Source organism: Sminthopsis crassicaudata, chromosome 2 (genome assembly GCF_048593235.1).
Source record: "Sminthopsis crassicaudata isolate SCR6 chromosome 2, ASM4859323v1, whole genome shotgun sequence".
Lineage (NCBI taxonomy): Eukaryota > Metazoa > Chordata > Mammalia > Dasyuromorphia > Dasyuridae > Sminthopsis > Sminthopsis crassicaudata.
In genome coordinates, this window is record NC_133618.1 from 506081791 (window position 1) to 506101484 (window position 19694).

The window sequence follows — 19694 nt, forward strand, 5'->3', positions numbered from 1 at the left end:
CACTGGTAGTATAAACAGCCCCAATGCATAGTCTTACAATCTATAAATATATTCTGCACTTTGAAAAGGAGCACACACTGTTATTTTTAACACAAGGTTTCATTTAAGCAATGGACATGGATGGTTTTAGTATTTGGCATTTGATGAACATGACCACGCTCGTCTTATCATTTCCATTTGTAGTCTATTCTATCAAAGTCCTCTCTTGTTTTAAAGAGGTACAGGCATAAAAATCAATCTTGTTAATAATTATAAATGTTTATTGATCAGTTGATCATTGCTCATTTCATATCATTTCATTGAACTGTTCTTAGCAGTGCAAAGCAAATACAAATTGTGATTGAGTCCATAAAACAATGCTCATATCCCAGTTTCTCTGTCAGTAACAAAAGGATTTTGTGCTTCTCCACTTAAGGTCCCAGGAAATACATGTATCCTGGAATTATCTCCTGCTTTAAACAAGCTTGTTAACAAGTTCCAAAACACTGCTAAGACAAACCATTGTTTTTACCTTCACCAGATGCAGCAGAGAAGTAAGAAAGTGGAGTCAGATCTCTTTGTTCTTTTCCTGGCACAAGCTAGAACTCACTGTGGGCAAGGATGCAAGCAGCTTTTCCAAAATTGCTTGGAGCAAAAATCCAAAATGTAGCCAAGTGACCGCCAGCACTAGTGTTTAAATTGGAAAGGCAGAGTTTTAAATAATTTGTCAGTGTTTTGTTAGAGGAATCTTTATTGTTAGCTTTATGCAATCAGTAACCAGACCCAACAACGAGAATGGTTAACATTCCTTAAACCCAATTTTTCAATCCTTTTTGTCTTTAATCTGAGAATTCCCTTGCCTCCCAATCCCCTATTTTTGAATAGGCTCACACATTTTTGTAGGGGCTTGTTTCAAAATCCATTTAATTCATTCAACAAATTTGTATTAAGTACCTAATGTGTGTATACACTAGGGGCCAGGCAATTTATATGTCATCAACCTAACTGCATGGAGCTTATGATAGAACTATAATTAGTCAGGGTGAAAGAAGCTTTTCCCTAGGGGCCTGACATTCAGGATACACTTTTTCCCATAGTTTTCACACTTTGACTCATGATCCATGACCACTCTGGGGGGCCACTCCTGAGGTCCTGTCACATTTTCTGGGGACCACCCTCTTCCTTAACTTCCATAGGAAAAAGAATCAGAATTCTTTGGACATAAGACACCCCAAATCCAAGATTGCCATCCCGTCTTTCAACTGAATTTGCCCCAAGTTCAAGAATTCTTAATTCTTACCCTGGCTTTCTATCTAAAAACAATGGAAGAAAGTCACTAAAACACAGATTCTTAATTGAATATTTAAAATTTTCTTATCTGTAAAGCTGCCCAAAAGAGGCACTGGCCTCCTTGGGAATGTAATGGGTTCCCTATCACTGGAGATATTCTAGAGTGATTACTTTTAGCAGATGTCCTATGGAAAGTTATTATTTAGGTACAAGTTGGACCAGATGACCTCCGAGATCCCTCCTGGAACTTACATTTTATGACTAGAGATTCTCCTCTATATTCCCCATTAAATTCATGATTTGCTGCTGTTGTTTTTTGATTGAGTGTTTGTTTTTGGTTTTGTTATTATTGTCATTATAAGTTATCATTGTCCATTATCATCACCATTACAATTCCCTGTAAGGGTGATCTCTATTGGTCCTGATTGGATTTTTGACTCACATCAGCTCTCTGAGCATCATTCTTCCCTCCCCCAAAGTCCCATATTTTTATATTTTGATAAAAGTAATCTCATCAAAGTAGGTTTTCCTTCTAGCAAAAAAATGGCATAACTCATTCATGCTTTCTAAAACTTGTACAACTCTTCTCTACATGAGCTCTCTTTTCAGGCTCTTAACTTTACAAGTGTACAAGTAGAGATTCTAGGGTATTTTTCTTTTACCTTTCTCTCTACATAACAATATACTTGTTGGTGCAAATATCCCTTAACTAACTTCTTTTGCACACATCTATGTTGGGAATTTGTTTTAACCTATTTATCACATCCATGCATCTTTCCATCACCCTCTTCCTTCTCATGGAATGATGGAATTCCATAATTCACAACTTTATAAAATCATTGGAAGAATGCTGGTGTTAAAAGAGAAGGAATTTTGTTGCAGGCCAAAATGTTTAATATATGAATGTGAGATATTTTGTCAGGAGAGGGGAGTGTTTTGCTCCATTAAACCAAAAGGTTTTTTTTAAGTCAATAATGAGCACAATGGAATATTATATACTCTGTACTGAAAAAATTAAATTGATTCTGTATCATTTTTATTGATCCTCTTTACAATTAATTAATTTTATTCTGTAACTAAGTCATTGTTCTTTGTCTCTGAACTTAATTCAGAAACTCAGCTGACCGATTATGAATTAAGATTAGTGGTCCAACTCTATAGCTAATTTCTGCTTCATTCTTGCCTCAAAAAAATCTGTTGTCCTTGAGATATGTGGGTGGATGCCTAGTGGTGGAAGTCTGGTATCATATCTATATGCCATCAAAGCTATCCTTGGATGTCTGCTTTGTTTCCCAAAGAAGTTTGATTCACTATTTCTGATCCTGCAGGTAGACTCGAACAATGAACATTTCTTAGTCACAAGAGGCAAGGGGATTATTGCTAGCTCCTCATTCCCAACTTCCAACAAATCATATTGTTCCCCCAAGCCTCGACTCTGTAACCCATCATATTGATTTCACCATTAATAATATCAAGCTTTTGTAACTAATCATCATTTGTTCCCCTCCTATAAAGTCCTATTCTTTGTTCTATATTCCCTCTGACTATGCCCTTCTTTTCAGGGTCTATAGCTTAACTGAGGTAGTCACTGACTTACTTCATTAACAGATTTAAGCCCTACTAATTAACTATTATATTGCTTAGAAAAAAAAAAGTGTCTCCATCTATTTTGGGGGAGTTTCACTTGACAGCACCTTTAAGAGTCAATTGTCTGATTTCTAAGACATGGATTGTTGTAGCTTATTGTTGTAGCTTATCATTTGTGAAATCCTGACACTTCTCTCCTCATATCAACCAATGGGTATCAATATTTTCTTCATTATCTCTTTTAAGCAGTTCCCCCCTGTATTCTTCCCTTCTTTTCAATATCTTGAGAAATAAAAACTCGGTTCCTTCGAGACTGTGTCACTCCCTAGCACAAACCTCCATTGTAGATACCTAGTCTCGTCATGTGCTTTTCCCATCTTTTTTTTTTTTTCTTTAAAGCCATCTCTGTCAAAAACAAAACAACAACAAAAACAAACAAACAAACAAAAAGCAGTTACTGTTGTTAACTGTTCATTTTCAGAGGACTAGTGATGGCATGGGTAATGCCTTGCACATAAAGTGGATATAAGAGCTGCATAAAGCTTTCAGCCTCCCTCTGTCTTCCACAGTCACCAAAGTCCAGTGCCAGGACAAAAGTCAAGACCACTGGTGATGTCCCAGGACATAGTGGATGACCTTGGATCTTCAATGTCAAGCTCTAAACGTTCCTCGGTACCTGCTTTGTGATCTTCAGGTCATTGAAACAAATCGTTCTTCTCTGCCCATTCTGCAAGGGAATGCCTTCACATGCTTGAGGTAGACATATCCCTGACTCAGCAACAGGTCTGATTCCTCCTGTTAGATCCTCTTGACCTTGTTTAGCATTTCATCTGCCAGGCTGGTTTTAGTTTCTGACTTTGTTCCGATAAGGATTGTTCAGGGAGAAATTGCTCCTCAGGTGTGAAGGCTTGCTGAGTCTTTTTCAGGGTTGTTCGTCCTCCTTTGAGGTCCACCTGTCACCCAAGCTCACCTGTGGCTCCGAGAAGCCCTAGTGCACAGCCGCCAGTCACACTGTAGTGTTGGGATCTCCATGGTAACTGTTAGAGGATAGAGTCTGTTATAGAAAGTTTATAGAAACAACCTCTTGCCATGACAAGTAGACATGACAAGGCACGGCCACTTGGAAGATCTTTCCATGTTTCTCCTCTTTGTTGTCTTCCTAGTGTTGTCTCCAAAGGTTCTGAAAGTGATCTGATTTACTTGAATCTCTTTGCCAAGATTTTTATAAACTTGTTCTTTTCTCCTGTTTGCTCTTTCACCATCATTTTAGGATCATTGCTCAAGTCCTGAAAGGGGTCTTGAACCCCTAGTCATCTAGTCCAGCCCTCTTATTTTACATAAAAGTAAACTGAGACCCTGATGTTTAGCAACTTTCCCAAAATTAATCAGGTAATCTATAGCAGAGGTGGAATTTGAACCCAAGACATCTGACTGTAACTAATATTTTTTCTATTTTTCCATTATTTTTATAATATCATGAAAATTAATTTACATTATAAATTGGCATTGGAAGTTTCTTGTTATATCACTTGATTTTACCAAGGCAGCAAGTATTTGTTGAATGAGGTATTTTCTAGACTCTTTTAGTCTCATTCATGGTGAAAAGTAGCATAATGGATAGAGCTAGACCTAGAGTCAGAAAGACCTGAATTCAAATGCTCCTTCAGACACTTGCTAGCTATGTGACCCTAGGCAATTTAATTTAATTTAAGCTCTGTCTGTCTCAGTTTCTTCATCTGTTAAATGAGGCCAAAAATAGTACCTACTTCTTAGCATTTTGTGTGGACAAAATTATTTTTAAAGTGCATTTAAAGTGTCTAAATGGTAGTTATTTATTTATTAGTTAAACTTTCTTGGGAAATGGTGATGATCTATGTGGATGGCTGTTCTTCTATCCATTTACAATTTTCAGTATTAGCAGGCTGATTAAGTGGCTTAGGTTGGGTTTACCTCAATCAGATGCTATATCATCTCATTTTTATTCTTTCAATTTGATGTTGATTTTTATTTTTTCTCTAATAAGTTGATGGCTTGAATATATACCCCTAAAACTGATTTTCATATCAATAACCAATCATTCCCTTTCATATAAGACAGGAAATAGAGTAAATTTCATTTATAATGATGTTATTCTGTGCTTATAACATCTAATATCTCCTGACTCTCTTCTTGAAGAAAATACTCAAGATATAGAGGCCTGAGGTGTTTGTGTAGTCTCCATTTGGCCTCTTTTGTGTTTTAAATACATAAATAGCATCAACCTCACAAAGCTGTGAGAATCAGTGAGATGATTTGGGTAAAGCACTTCTCAAGCTTTAAAATGCGATACCAATATCTGTTGTCATTGTTTCTTCACGCTGGTCTCTGCAAATGCTTATAGTGAGCACAGCAATAAAAAGTGAGCCAATGTCCTATGAAATGATGTTGCCTATAATCTTAGGTCGCATAATAAGCCAAATCCACTGATTCCTTTGTTTGCTTCTTTAGGGAATATTTGTGAATCATCCTTCCATTTAGCTGAAATGTTATTTTGTCTTCTGACTTAATCACAATAAGTATCCCAATATCGTGTGGTTCCATCTCATCCAGAACACACGGATTCACTGGTCATTGTACCAGTAGATAAGTTTAAATAATAAATTATCTTGATTTAGCTAATTAACTTAGCATGCCCCCTTTAATGCTATCCTACCATAGTTATTCCAGAAGCAGTTGGGTGCTATACAAGACAGAGACTAACTTTAATTTTATTTATTTTTTTAAATCTATCAAGTTATTAAGCATTACATAGGTTGCCATGAAGAGGTCAACATTCATTGTCTCTACTTTCTCACCTCCTATTCATTTCTCAATCACTTGTAATCTCAATAGATTCTCACTGCTAGACTTACAATCCTCTCTCCAAGGTTTCTTTTTATTTTCTAATTATTCTAATAATTCTAATTCTAATTTTCTAATTATTAAATGCATTAGCCTTTTCTCAGTTTTCAGCCTTCTGAAACTCTCTGTAGTAATTGACATCATTGTCCACTCGATGAGTAGACTGCCCCATCTGTCTGACAACTCCCGGGTTTATCATCCATGTCTTAATTCCTATGTGTGAATGTACCTCAGGGCTCTGTGCTGGGTCTACTTCTCTTCTCTTTCTTCATTATCTCATCAGCTTCCATAGGTTCAATTATCATCTCTCTGAAGGATGATCCTAGATCCACATCTAGCCCTCATTTCTCTTCTGAGCTCTAGTCTACCATTACAGTTGTGTTTTGGACATATGGAATGTCTCTCATACATGTCCCATAGACATCTTAAATTCAATAAGTACCAAACATTAATTCATGATTTTTCATTTTCATTTCCATATCTTCTCCTATTTGCTTTATTTGTCATCCAATCACCCAGATTTGACATGACCAAAAAGAAGGCAGAGTAGTTGTTTTCTTCAGATTTTTCAAAAGCTAAGAAAAACTTGAATTCATGATGGAAAAGCTCTCCAAAGAATCAGAAGCTCTAAGAGAAAGGCAAGGGAAGATTCAGAACATAAAAAGTGCCAAAGTTGAAGAAAATTAGCCAGGAGAGAAGCAAAACACCATATTGTTAAAACACACACACACACATGAATTGAATACAAGTCAGTGACTGACCTTGAAGACAGAATCAATTTAGAATAACTCAAAAAAATATGAACAGTATAAAGTCAGAAAAAATTGAGAAAATTATCCAGAACTTTTAAATAGAGATAACAACATAGATATAGATTAAATATATATAAATTGATTTAAAAAAAAAAAAAAAGAATCCACAGATTGCTGATCCCCTGAGTTCTCAGAAAAAAGATCTCCAAGATATGTAGTGGTTAAATTTCATCATTTAAGTAGCAGTCATCAAATTTTGAAATCATCTAGTAGAAAGACCAACGAAAAAGAAAAAAGTGATTTGAATAACAGTATTATTCTGCATAAATGATAAATCATAGGAGAGAATGGAAAAGTACCTTTCAAAAAAGCAAAGGAGCTCAAGTTGCAACCAATTATCCAGGTCCACAAATCACCCAGGTTTACAATTAAGGGCTTAACTCTTCACTCTCCCCCTCACTTCATACCCAATTAGTTGCCAAGTCTCATTAATTATGCCTCTATGACAACTTTTATATCTATTTACTCACATGGTGGCTAACCTGGTGAAACTCATGGACTCTCATAGCCTTGGAATGAGCAAAACTCTCTTTTCTCTGCAATCCATCCTCCACGCTACAGGCAAATTGATATATCCGTAAAGTACAAGTCTGGCCTAGATCTCTCTTGCTTCTAGAATAAAACACAAATTCCTCTCTCTGGCATTTCAAGCCTTCACAATTTGGCTTCGGCCTATTTTTATAGACTGAGTCACACTACTCTCCCTCAGGCATGCTACATTCCAGCCAAACAGGCCTACTATTTCCTGTACACCACATTCCACCTACTACTATCTCTGTGACTTTGTTCAGTTGGACTCTCATACCTAGAACATTCTCCCTACTCACCTCCACCTGGTCCCCTTAACTGTTTTTGAAACTGAAGGAAAGCCTGCTAGAAATGGGTTTCTCTGTATTTCACTAGGCTGATTCTTAGCAAATAAGACATAGACTGTTACTAGGACTGCACAATATGTCTTTCCCACGAATTTAAATCTACCAGAGTTTCTTTCTTCTCTGAGAATTTAGGGTTACTTCCATGCCGCAGTGATGCTTCAGACTTAGCGAAGGGCTTGTGGGGGATAATGAAGTCTCATCTCCACAGAGAAACCCCACACCCCACCTGCTCTTTCACGGTTTTACTTTTGAGTTGTCATGGCCAATCATACGCCATTAAAAGATTGACGATATATTTTCCTCCTGCTGATTTTCATCCCTTTCATTTAGCAAACATCGATTTTCTCTCCCTGCCAACAGACTAGAAATATAGTCTCACATGTCTCTTTGCAGCTCATGCTAAAGTCAGTTCACAGGACCATGAGCCAGATTTCTTGATTTCCTTATTACCCTTTCTACCATCTGACTTGGTACTCTGGATAATCATTTAGTCCCTGTCCTCTGAGACACTCCACTTTAAAAACAAGGAGAAATATGTTTCTTTTACTCAGGGATGTTGGGAAACTGAATTATCTAGATTCAGAAAGTCTTTCAATATCCTTGAGTAAAAGCTTCTGTAGAAAAATCAATTTAAAAGTTGTACCCACAAAGTCAAATGGCAATTATTCCATTAATTTAGTTAGTGTAACCACTCCTTTTCTCCCTCTCCCACAAATTATAGTAATAATAGTATTTATATAATTCTTAAGGGTTTACAAAGCACTTTACAAATCTCTCTCTTTTCTCTCTCAAGAGCCCAGTGACATAGGAATTATCATTATCCCCATTTTACAGCTGAAACAAAGGAAGACAGAAATTAATTGAGTTGTCTAGCAGTCACATAGGTAAGCCAAGCACTCTATCCACCATGTCACCTACCTGCACAATTTCAGGGAACTTTTAAAAAATTTAAACTGGTAGTAAATATTGAAGATGTTTGGTGTTCCCCCACATATACTTTTCCCTTCACCACCACCACCCATTCCTAGGAAAAATGTATCTTTTTCTGTCCCAATCTAAGATGAAAGATGTTATTTGAGTAACTGTAGTTATCTTTTGCTCTTTGGTCAACAGGGTAAATAAAGTCTTCTTTTGTAGGCAATTCCAAAAATAGTAAGATGTTCTTGTGTTTTAGATGGTGAGAGAGCAGGTGAGAGAAAAATGTGAGAGCTCCTTCTTGCCTAACAGACAAGAGCCATTTAGACTAATGCAAAATTTACCCATTAAGATTAATCCTTTATGCAATGTTGAAGGTGGGGAGAGGGGAAAGATTGAGAAGTGCAGTCATTTGATTATCAAGGCAAATCCACAATCCAGACTTTCATTTTCCCTGAACTAAAGAAAACAGGTGGATTTTGTAAAATGGTATGCACTTAAAACTTTTTAAATGTCACGGAAAATCTGGAGTTCTGCAGCCTGCAGTTCTGGAGGGGGCCAAAAGCAACACTGTATTAATGACTAAGCTGTGAGCTTTTCCTGATACTGGCCAGAGCTGCAGCCACACACCCAGGGGGAGCTCAGAGAATAGTGAATGGAGCTCTGGAATCATAGTCTGTCTTTGCAAGGCTCCAGGGCTCTGAGGAAGAAAAGTAGCCATGGACCCTTATCCACTAATCAAGATTCTGTGAATTCCACCCACACCCAGGATCTCTGACAGGAGATTCTCACAGTCTTCTGGATTCTCAGGAGTCTCTGAATTTTCCATTCATTTCCCCTGAAGCTAAAACTCTGGAAACAGAGCCAGAATGAGGAGTAGGCAAAATATCAGTTTGCTATGTAATGACCAGCTATGTGACAGAGACAAGTCATTTTACCTTTAGGCACCTCAGCATGGTCATCTGAAAAAAAAAGAAAGGGATTATACCGCTGGCATCCAGGCTACTCTACCAGGCTCTGTTGAACCATCTTAGAAAAAGATGGCCCCAGACACTGTCCTGAAGCCTTAGATTCCAAACCTGACCGATAGCCAAGTACCCTACCAGGTAGACGGTGTCTTCCCCCACCACGGTGTAGCCTTCTGTATTAATCCAGTCAGGTCTCTGGGAGCCCAATAGTCAGAGATTTCTTTAATAGAGCTCTGACTTACCTTTCCAGACTTATTTCATATTATTCCTCTTTATGAACTCTGTGTTCCGACAAATTAGTCTAGAAGTTGTTCCCCAAACTCAACATTCCCTTTCTTGTCTCTAGGCATTTTCCATGAGTTGTCCCCGATTGCCCACAAGGTCTCCTTGTTCACCTGTCTTGGAATCTTTAGTTTCCTTCGGGTCTCAGTTCAGGTATCTGCTCCTACAGGAAGCCTCAGCTGATCTCCACAGGTGTCAGTGACCTCATGTGGGGGTTTGTTGATAAAGATACTGGAGTGGTTTGCTCTTTCCTGCTTAAGCTCATTTTACAGGTGAGGAAACTGAGACAATTAGGGTTAAGTGACTTGGCCAGTGTCTGAATCCAGATTTGAATTCAGATCTTCCTGGCTCCAGGCCCAACTCTCTGTCCAAAGCACCATCTAACTGCCCCACCCCCCTCAAACTGCCTCAAATCTACTTCTATGTATAGGGGATGCACTTAGGGGATGATTAGTGAATTTTGTTGAATGACGCTTGAACCATGTCTAGCTCACACAGCTGCTGTCAGGAGAACACTTTGCGAACCTTAAAGAACTAGGTAAATGCAAGCTATTGTTATTGTGTAGGAGGTGCAATGAAGCATATTTTTAAAATGTTTTTGTAAGTGCACATGGTTTTAATGAGAGAAAAATTCTCTTTTCCATGGCAACCAGCTGAGAATCAGCGAGTCACAGGGGGCTAGAGAGTTGGCCTTAGAGGCCAGAAGACCTGAGTTCAGATTCTATTTCTGATACATAAGAGCTATTCCATCATAGGTGAGTCATTGAGCCCCTCAGGGCCCCTAGGAAACTCAGTGAAAGGAGTTTGTGGCCTGTGTCAGCAAAGGCATTTCCACCCTTGAAGCTTCCCACATTCCTAACGTATCCAACTCCACCCAAACAAAAATGGCGCCCATCTAGCGCCATGAATGTCACAGAGAAAGTCCAGGTCTTCAGGGCACAAGGAGATCAGGAGGGCCTCCTTCCTCTGACTTCATCCCAAGTCAACTCTTTCCCTTCTTTTTCTAGATGCATTAATTTTGTTTGTACAAAAGTATTTCTATTTCTAAATTCCAATTCTATTCAACAAAAATTATCTATTTCATTTTTTATAATTGCCTCTATCCTTGTTTGATTAAACATTCTTCTTTTTCTCATAAACTGTTAACAACATGTGATCTGCTTCTCTTCTATTTTTTTGGTAGTATAATCAAAAACTCTCAGAGCTAAAAGGGACTCTAGAGACTATGAAACACAAGAAACTGATGTCCAGCAAGGGAAAATTTAATTGCCTACAGTTGTACAGCAAGTGTATGGTAGAGTATTAGACTCAAACCTAAGTTTCTCGTTTCTTTCCAGTATAGCATATTTTCCAATTCACTTACAGTTTACAAAAGATTTCCCACAAACAACCATATGAGACAAATAGTACTATGACTGTTGTCCCCATTTTACAGATGAGGAAACTGAGGTTCAGATAGGTAAAAAGATTTGTTAAGGGTCACATGGTTACTAAATATCAAAGCCAAAATTTTAATTTTAGGTTAACTAGTCCCAGGTCCTTTTCCCACTTTTCCCTCCATGTTAGTCTCTAATTTCTTATACTTTTGTATTGTTTCTCCATTCCTCTGTTACATTTATCCTTTACCTCTGCTTCTTAGAATCCTTAATTTCTGACAAAAGATAACTTTCTTGATCCCCATAGCTACTAGAATTCTCTGCCTCTTGAAATTATTTTGTGTATCTTGCATATTTACTTACTTGTGTATGCATTTTATTCCTCTGGTAGACTGTAAGCTCCCTGAGGACAAGAACTTTGCATTTGCTTTCAGGTACTAGGCACTTAATATATGTTCCTTAAATTAAATCCCCCATTCAATACGTAATCATTTACGTCTTGGTATTCTTGATCTATTACTTTTTAAGTTGTTTATTTTCATTTAACTTTTCTTAGGTTCCTTCTTCTGTCACTTATTAGACTGTAAAAGCTCTGAGGGCCAAACCTGAGCCTTACTCATCTCTGTGTTCTCTCATGATGTTTGGTATATAGTAGGAGATCAGGAAATATCGGTTAATTTGATTTAAAATCTGTTTTGAAACTGCAAGTCCTTGTGTTCCTCTTTATTTTATTTTATTTTGAGAAATGAAGTATTTGCCAAGAACAAGACCCTAAAGTTTCTGCCTTGAAGTTGATGAGAATGGAGCCAGGGCTAAGATACTCTCAGGAAGTGGATGCCCTCTTACGAGCTCAAGCTCACTGAGAAATGTTCTTGCTCGTCAGCTGCTCTGTTCTCTCCCTCTCTGTAAAAGGAAAAACTAAACTTCCCCAGCAATGCCAGCTGTACGTGTTGACAGATTCAGTGGCTTCTGGGTGGTGTGGTTTGGAAGCTGCCCGGAAGTCCCCTTGACCCTCAGCCAACACTGTGGGTTCAGTACCCCTGTGACTCAGTTTGCTTCATTTAGTTCAGTTCTGTGGTTGTGGGCTATGCTTCTAATATTGGCTACCTGCCTTGTAAACATCATTCCTTATTTTGTCCGGAATAACTGGATAATAGAAGATATAAAGACAGGTTCCTTCAGTTTCAGTGTGTTCAGAAAAGGCCCATCCCATCCCATGGTTGGATGGGAATAAATCATAGCCATGTGATGCAGAGATTAGGAGACTAGAATGAAGTCAGAAAGAACTGGGTTTAAGTGTTACTAATTTCCTGAGGTGGTTGTGATGATCAATGAAAGAATAATTGTAAAACACTTAGCACAATGCACACAGTAAGTGCTGTGAAGGCTAGTTATTGTTATTATTATTGACAGCAGTCTTAAAAATACAGCCAAACTACATTTCTTTGAGCTATTGGTGGTGAAGAGTATTTCTCAGAAAATGAATTATAGGAGAGTTTTAAAGTAGTATTAAAACAAATGTTTAGTTTTTCAGTTATTTTGTAGAACTATATTAAAGTATATGGGACTTGCACTAACCATGAGTTAGGAAGCCTGGATTTTATCTCTGGTTCGGAGTTCTATGCAAGTCTCTTTGGACATCAGTTTACCCTGCCATAAAAGAAGGGATTGGTTAGACTTTGAGGTCCCTGACAGATCTGACATTCTGGGTTCTAAACTCCCTTTTGTTACATCACTCTATGATCCTGTAATCCATGAACCTACAAATAAATAGTATAAATAAGATTGCAGAGTGCATGTTTAACCTTCTTGAAAAAACATTATCTTTCCTCCTTAGAGCTACAACAAACTTGGTCCTGTCCTGGTTAAATGATCACAAATTCCAAATTAGTCATTAATGAGACTTTGCTATAAAATGAAAACTAATTAGGGGCAGCTAGAGCAGGGGGGTGGTCCAAGGAGAAAGGGAGGCCAAATAGAAGCTGGGAAGAGAAAATGCTAATTCCTCTTCTGAGCAGCCAAATAATGAAGCCAAATGGGCAAATCTATGGAGTGACAGGGCCAAGGAGAAATCTCTTTAGTTCTTTTCTAAGTTCCCTTCAGTGTGTTTGCGGACATTGGCCCCCAAACAAAGCCAGACCTCAAAGCTTCACAGAGAGGCCAGAATAATGAAGAGATAGCACATTAAGAGGAGGGAGAGCCCTGACAACCATCCAAGCAGCTGGATAGGAAACAGAGAAGGAAATGAAACGAGTGCCGCTTCAAGGTAGCCATCCTTTGCAGAATGGGATGGGGTGGGGTGGAGAAGGTAAGGAGGAATAGAGGGAAGAAAGAAGGAAGAGAAAAAGCCATCAGCCACTAAACTTCAATGTTATTTTCCCCCAACCCTACTCCTACCTCTGACCCTTTTGCCTCAAGGGATCTAGGAAATTAAAAAATGAAATAAAATCTTTGAAACCTGATGATTCAAATGATGCTCCTAAGTTAGGGCCTGCTCATAGGCTCAGATACTTCCTAGCTGTGTGACCCTGTGCAAGTCATTTGACCCTGTTTGCCTCAGTTTCCCCATCTGTAAAATGAGCTAGAGAAAGCAATGGTAAACTTTGTCAATATCTTTACTGAGAAAACTTCAAATGGGTGTCGCAGCAAGTCAGACATGACTGAAAACGATTGAATTCTAGAGTCAGGTGATACCATAAGCATCAAAGGGTCTAATATCTTTACTACAGAAACTGAAAGGAATTTGTTCTAAATCACGCAGGAAGTTAAGTGGTAGGGCTGGGCTTTGAACCCAGGTCTTTCCTTCCAAAGAAGCCTTCCTCCCTGATTTCTCACAATAGCTCATACTTCTAAGCTCAGAGCTTGGAGCATATGATATAAAAGTATGGCTGTTTCATCAGGATCTGCTCTCTTTTGCTAGATCCCCAGCCTCCTCTGTGTAGAACTACATCTGAATTCCCCTTAGCACCTAGTATGGGCCTGGATAGATAATGAAGGAATCAATAAATACAAAGTATGGCTTGAAATGAATGAGATTCCTTCTCTTAAAAAATCAACCACACACCTGTCAGATTCACTAAGATGACAGGAAAAGATAATGATGGATTTTGGAAGGGATGTGGAAAAACTGGTTTTTCACTAATACTTTGTTGGTGAAGTTGTGAACTGATCCAACCATGCTGGAGAGCAATTTGGAACTACGCCCAAAGGGCTATAAAATGTGATCCAGTAGTATCTATACAGCATAATTGTGGAAATATGTATAGAAGAATTTAACATATATTGGATTACTTGACTCTAGGGGAGGGGTATAGGGAGAAGAGAGGGAGAAAAAAAGTTGGAAGACAAGGTATTGCAAATTATCTATACATATGTTTTGAAAATAAAAAGCTTTAAAAAAAAAAAAGAAGAAATCAACCAAGTTAGACAAACACATGAGAACGTATACATATAAATGAGGATTGTTTTTCAAACCAAGTAGTTGCCGTGGGACTAGCTAGGCAGTTAGGTGGTACAGTAGATAATTCTTTGGGCCTAGAGTCAGGAAAAACCTTAATTCAAATTTAACATCAGACACAGTTGAAGCTGTACTTTGAGAGATGCCCTAAGAGCCAAATGGGAAGACAGAACGCCATAGTGAGCACAGGGCCACTAGAGCTTTGCCCCAGGCCCTAACATCTGAGGAGTTTCCTCCTTTCTCTGAGATGCTGACACAGCAGGGTGAAGAAGGTAGTATGTACTTCTTCTCGTTGGCAGTTGTGCTAAGTGAGGAGGGATTGATGAAGGACCAGAAACCATAGAGAAACCAGTTTCTTGGAAATTAATGTGTAAAGTTGAAAAGCTCAGGAAAGTCCTAGCCATGAAGTTGTACACTCCTGCCTTCAACATACACATTGTGACTATAACCCCAAAAGACATTATTGCATTCCCTTATTCTGGCCTGCCTTCCCAGAGGAATACCATATTAGTGAGATTGCACCTGATTAGCACAGACTATTCATGTACCTCCTGCTCTGACGACAGACAGGATCAGAAGCAGAAACCCTTCAAATCTCTGCCTGTCTGCCTGCTTTCTGTAGTGAATTGGACCCAGGTGTCAAAATTCCGTGTTACAACTCTGCTGGGAGGGAGAACCACAAAGAAGGCAGTTTATTTTATAGCCACACCCTAACCTAGCAACAAATGGGTGGATTAGTAGCAATGCTGAAAAGCTTAGCAAAATCCCAGCTATGAAGATGCAGTCTTGGTTGGCTTTTCTTTGCATTTTATAAACATCCACTGACCAAACATGGTGACATCTCTATGACACTGGTTCGTAATAAGTAAAGTTTGGTAGGGCTATTCTGGGAACATAAATCAGCAGAGCTGTAAGACAGCCCTACAGGAAACCTCCACACCCTGGGGAAGGCAATTTCTGGGACTGAAATTAAAAACAACATCTTTTTTATCTATCCAAATTATTTTAATCCTCATCCAATTTAATAAAAGCTTTTTTTTTTAATAGTATTTTATTTTTCCAAACACATGCAAAGATAGTTTTCAACATTCACCTTCATAAAACCTTGTGTTCCAGATTTTTCTCCCTCTCCTCTCCTCTCCCCCTTCCCTAAAACAACAAACAATCTCATATAGGCTAAATGTGTACGATTCTTTTAAACATATTTCCATATTCATCATGCTGAGCAAAAAAAAAAAAAAAAAAAAAAAAATCAGATCAAAAGGGAAAAAACATAGGAAAGGAAAAACAACAACAAAAGCTGAAAATACTATGCTGTGATCCACATTCAGTCTTCACAGTTCTCTCTCTGGATGTGGATCACAAGTCTACTGGAATTGCCTTGTTGAAAAGAACCAAGTCCATCACAGATGATCATCACATATTCTTGTTGTTGCCGTGTATAATGCCCTCTTGGTTTTGCTCACTTCACTTAGCATCAGTTCATGTAAGTCTCTCCAGGCTTTTCTGAAATCAGCCTGCTAATCTTTTCTTATAGAACCAATTTAATGAAATCAGTGCAGATTAGAAATTTGCAGCTGGAAAAAACTTGAGAAATATAGTCTAACCCCCTTATTTTATAGAAAACCAAATATAGCATGGTGGGATTACTTGATTTTCTCACTAAATTTTTCAGACTTCAACCTCAGACCCAGAAGGCCTATGCCTCATCTGTTTTATATTTGTTGTGCTTCCTTGTTCAAACTCAGAGTATCCAAAATAGATTCTCTTCTACTATGAGCTATCCTGAACCTAAGAAGTGTGGGTTTGTCGAGGAAAACTATGTTTATTAGCTAATCTCCTTGATTCTACAAAGTTCTTTAAATGGCAAATGGTCCAAGGCAGAACAAAGGGTCATAAAGTAGGCTTTGAAGTCCACAGAACCATCAGATCATAACTCAAGAATAAAAAGGAACTCAGAGCTCTGCTAGTCCAACCAATTTTATAAATGAGCTCAGGAAGGGTGATTTGCTTAAGGTCATACAAAAAGTATCAGAGATAGAATTTGAACTCAGGTCCTTGAATCCCAGAAGCAGTTCTTTCCGCTGTACTAAACAAATGATCAACTCTGGCCAAGTGCTTTGCTTTTTCAAAGCTATTTCTGTATATATAAATGAAAGGGTTGGACCAAATAATCTCTAAGGTTGTGATGTTTTGTATTTTCTGATTCTATACCTTGTAATGAGGAAGTGGCTACAATCATGGGCCTAGAATTAGTAACACTCATCTTCCTGAGATCAAATCTGGCCTCAGATACTCATTTGTGTGTGAACCTGGGCAAATCACTTAATCCCATTTGCCTCAGTTTCCTCATCTGTAAAATGAGCTGAAGAAAGAAATAGCAAATCACTCCAATATCTTTTTCAATAAAACCCAAAAAGGGGTCACAAGGAGTCTCACACTACTAAAATAGTTCAACAACAACATCTTGTAATATAGCCTGTGATATAGACAGCTATATAGAACTAGCCATTCTTGTATCTAAGATAAATTGGGTGGTATATGGTTTCTGGGGATCCAGAGGGAGAATATATGCCTCTAGATGACAGGAGATTGCTAAAATTGCTGAAGGAAGACATAAGGCTACTAACCTGGAGTGAAACTGGACAGGGGAAGGAATGATGCTCCTGATCCCCTATACATTTTTTTTTTTTTTTTTTTTGGTTTGGATCAAAACTCTGATTTCCTTATTCTAATTAGAACCATGAATCTAGATGGATAAGATCAAGACTCTAATTTCGGTTCTCTAATGAAAGTCCCTTTGGTATTTCATTGGGATGTTGGAACTGACCAGTTGAGGAAAGACAAACCCTGCTGGATGGGAAACAAAACAAAACAAAACATGTCAAGTGGGAAACAGGGTGCTCCATGGGTGATAACTGAGCCAGTTCAAGGACTATAGCTATATCCTTATGTGCCACAAAGTGGAACCAAAGAACTCAGCTGTGCCATGGTCTCAGTGGGTCAGTCCTGATTACCCTGTCTACCAGTAGAAGCTTCTAGAGCCAAATGGACTTCATCATGCTCTGTGTCAGTATTTAAAACAGCTGAAACGAGCTAATTAGCCAAGCTGTGATCCAAATATTTTGGTCATTTAGACTCAGCCTTCTGTTCTTTGGAAATGGAGCACGTTATTAATATTCACTGGCAAAATTTCAAGATGAGTAGATTTGAGAGATTCTAGGGGAGAGGAGTAACCAGGAAGAATTGAGCACAAATCATTAATTCCTTGAGCTTATTTCTGTGACTAACCAGAAAATATCCACAGGAGGGAGATTGAGATGGTGAGCAGTTAGAAAACAAATTCATATGAGAGAGCCTGAGTTTTACATGAGATCAATTTCTTGTTATGGTTAATCAGAGATCTATATCATACTGTTGCTAAGGAGCTTAGGACATAGCAGGCTACAATATAGTACATAAAATGTTAGGGATAGAAAGGGCCTTGGAGATCAGATTTAGTCTAACCCATTCATTTTGCAGATAGTTAAACTGAGATCAGGAAGGGGAAATGTTTTATCCCCTAACATACTCACCCAGTTAGTAATAGAGCTGAAATGAGAATATGGTCTCCCAGTCCAGAGCTTCCTGTTTCCTCTGTACCAATAAGCCCTTTCTTTCTCCATGCTGTGTCCCCAACTTGCATCTCTTCTTGGTCAGAAAATAATATGCCTGTGTATGTATCCATGTGTATACTCACTGGATATGTTACTCTTATTGGGTCTAAAATATTCAAGAGTAATCCCAGGAAATGAAGCCTGTCAAAGATATCTATGTGATAAGGTTTCCCTATCAGATAATACTCCTCTCTGCTTAACGAGCCAGAGGGGCATATAGCAGCCAGGGCTGGACATGTTACAGAAGGTCAAGGATCTGATCTTGCCACCCAAGCTCCATTGTTCAGTCTGGATATGCACAGATCACTGAATTGCTGTGTTCCAGCCTGGGGGTGGGTAATACCTCTGGGTGTATCCTTTTCATTCATTCACTTTGCTGTGATGTGATATGGGGTGTAGTTAGTAAGGTGACTGCATATCCATAGACTAGGTGTCTCAATGTTCCCCTGACTGTAGAAACCCTGCAATCTCTCAAACTAGATCTGATAGCCGTGTCATGTGATCAGCAGGGCCGAACTTGGGTTTCCTTTCTGTCTTCCACAAAGCCAGGGTATGTTGCAACAAAACCCTTGCCAAAGATTCAGAGGGCACGATTCTCTCTCTACCCTGCAATTCATAGATTCGTCCACTCGACTTTTGGAGCTTAAAGAGACCTCAGAGGTCACCTTGTCCACCCCTCTCAGTTTACAAAGGAGGAAACTGAGACTTTGAGAGAAAGAGTGATTTGCCCAGAATGGCAGAGCTGTGGAAAAGTAGCCTTGCTGTCAGGAGGAAGGATACTTCAAAGTATTGTGTCTGCATCTCTCGGTCGTGAGAATGCCCAAAATCCTGGTGAAAAACCTTTGGAGTTTGTTGAGATGAGATGATAAAGTCTGGTGGGAAGAACACCTATTTAGCAAACCTAAATTTTAGTCTTAGTACCATGTTCCACTGCTAAGTACTTGGGAGACTTAGGGCAGAACTCTGAGCCTCAATTCCTACTTTCTGTTAAATGGACTTCCTTCCTTATTAGGTCACTTTTGAGGATAAAATGAAATGAGGTAAAATGACTTTGGAATTCAAAAGGGAGAAGGGATTAATATTAAGCTTCACCATAGCAAATGTAGAAATATTTACAAAATTTTAACTAATCAAAGAAGTTATGTGTTGGGCATTTATTGTATCCTGAACCCTCTGGTAGTTATTGTTCAAGATTCAGAAAAAGTATAACATTAACCAAGTTCGATTTTGAGGTCTTTACAGCAGATACTCAATAAAGGCTCTTTTTGCTCCAATCCAGAATCTCCTCTTGGGTATATTTAGCTCATTTTACTTTCCTTTGGGATCATAATTTGGCTAATGTATAAAAGAGGTGTGCATCTCTCATACAAGCACCTAAGATAAGAAAATAACAAATATAGAATAGGTTTTGTTTAACCAAACAGAAAACATAAAGGGGTTTTTATTCTAGCCAATAAATAATTTAAACAATTCTTCTTTCTTTGCTGGACCACCTCCATTTGCAGGGATTTATATATTTCTCTGGACTTATACTACTGTGAGTGAGGTCCTCATACAAGAGGAAAGAAAGAATTCAAGGTCCCTAAGGAATTCTATACTCCCCAGCAAATCTCATCA

The 19694-nt window shown here is 38.4% G+C and overlaps 1 long non-coding RNA gene across 1 annotated transcript in view; it reads right to left on the reverse strand.

The window, feature by feature from the left end:
- LOC141553647 (uncharacterized) overlaps positions 1-19694 on the reverse strand; it is a 38296-nt gene that overhangs the window by 6186 nt on the left and 12416 nt on the right. The window contains exon 2 of the long non-coding RNA XR_012485571.1: positions 512-666. This is a non-coding gene — a long non-coding RNA (uncharacterized LOC141553647). The remainder of the gene's footprint in view (positions 1-511; positions 667-19694) is intronic.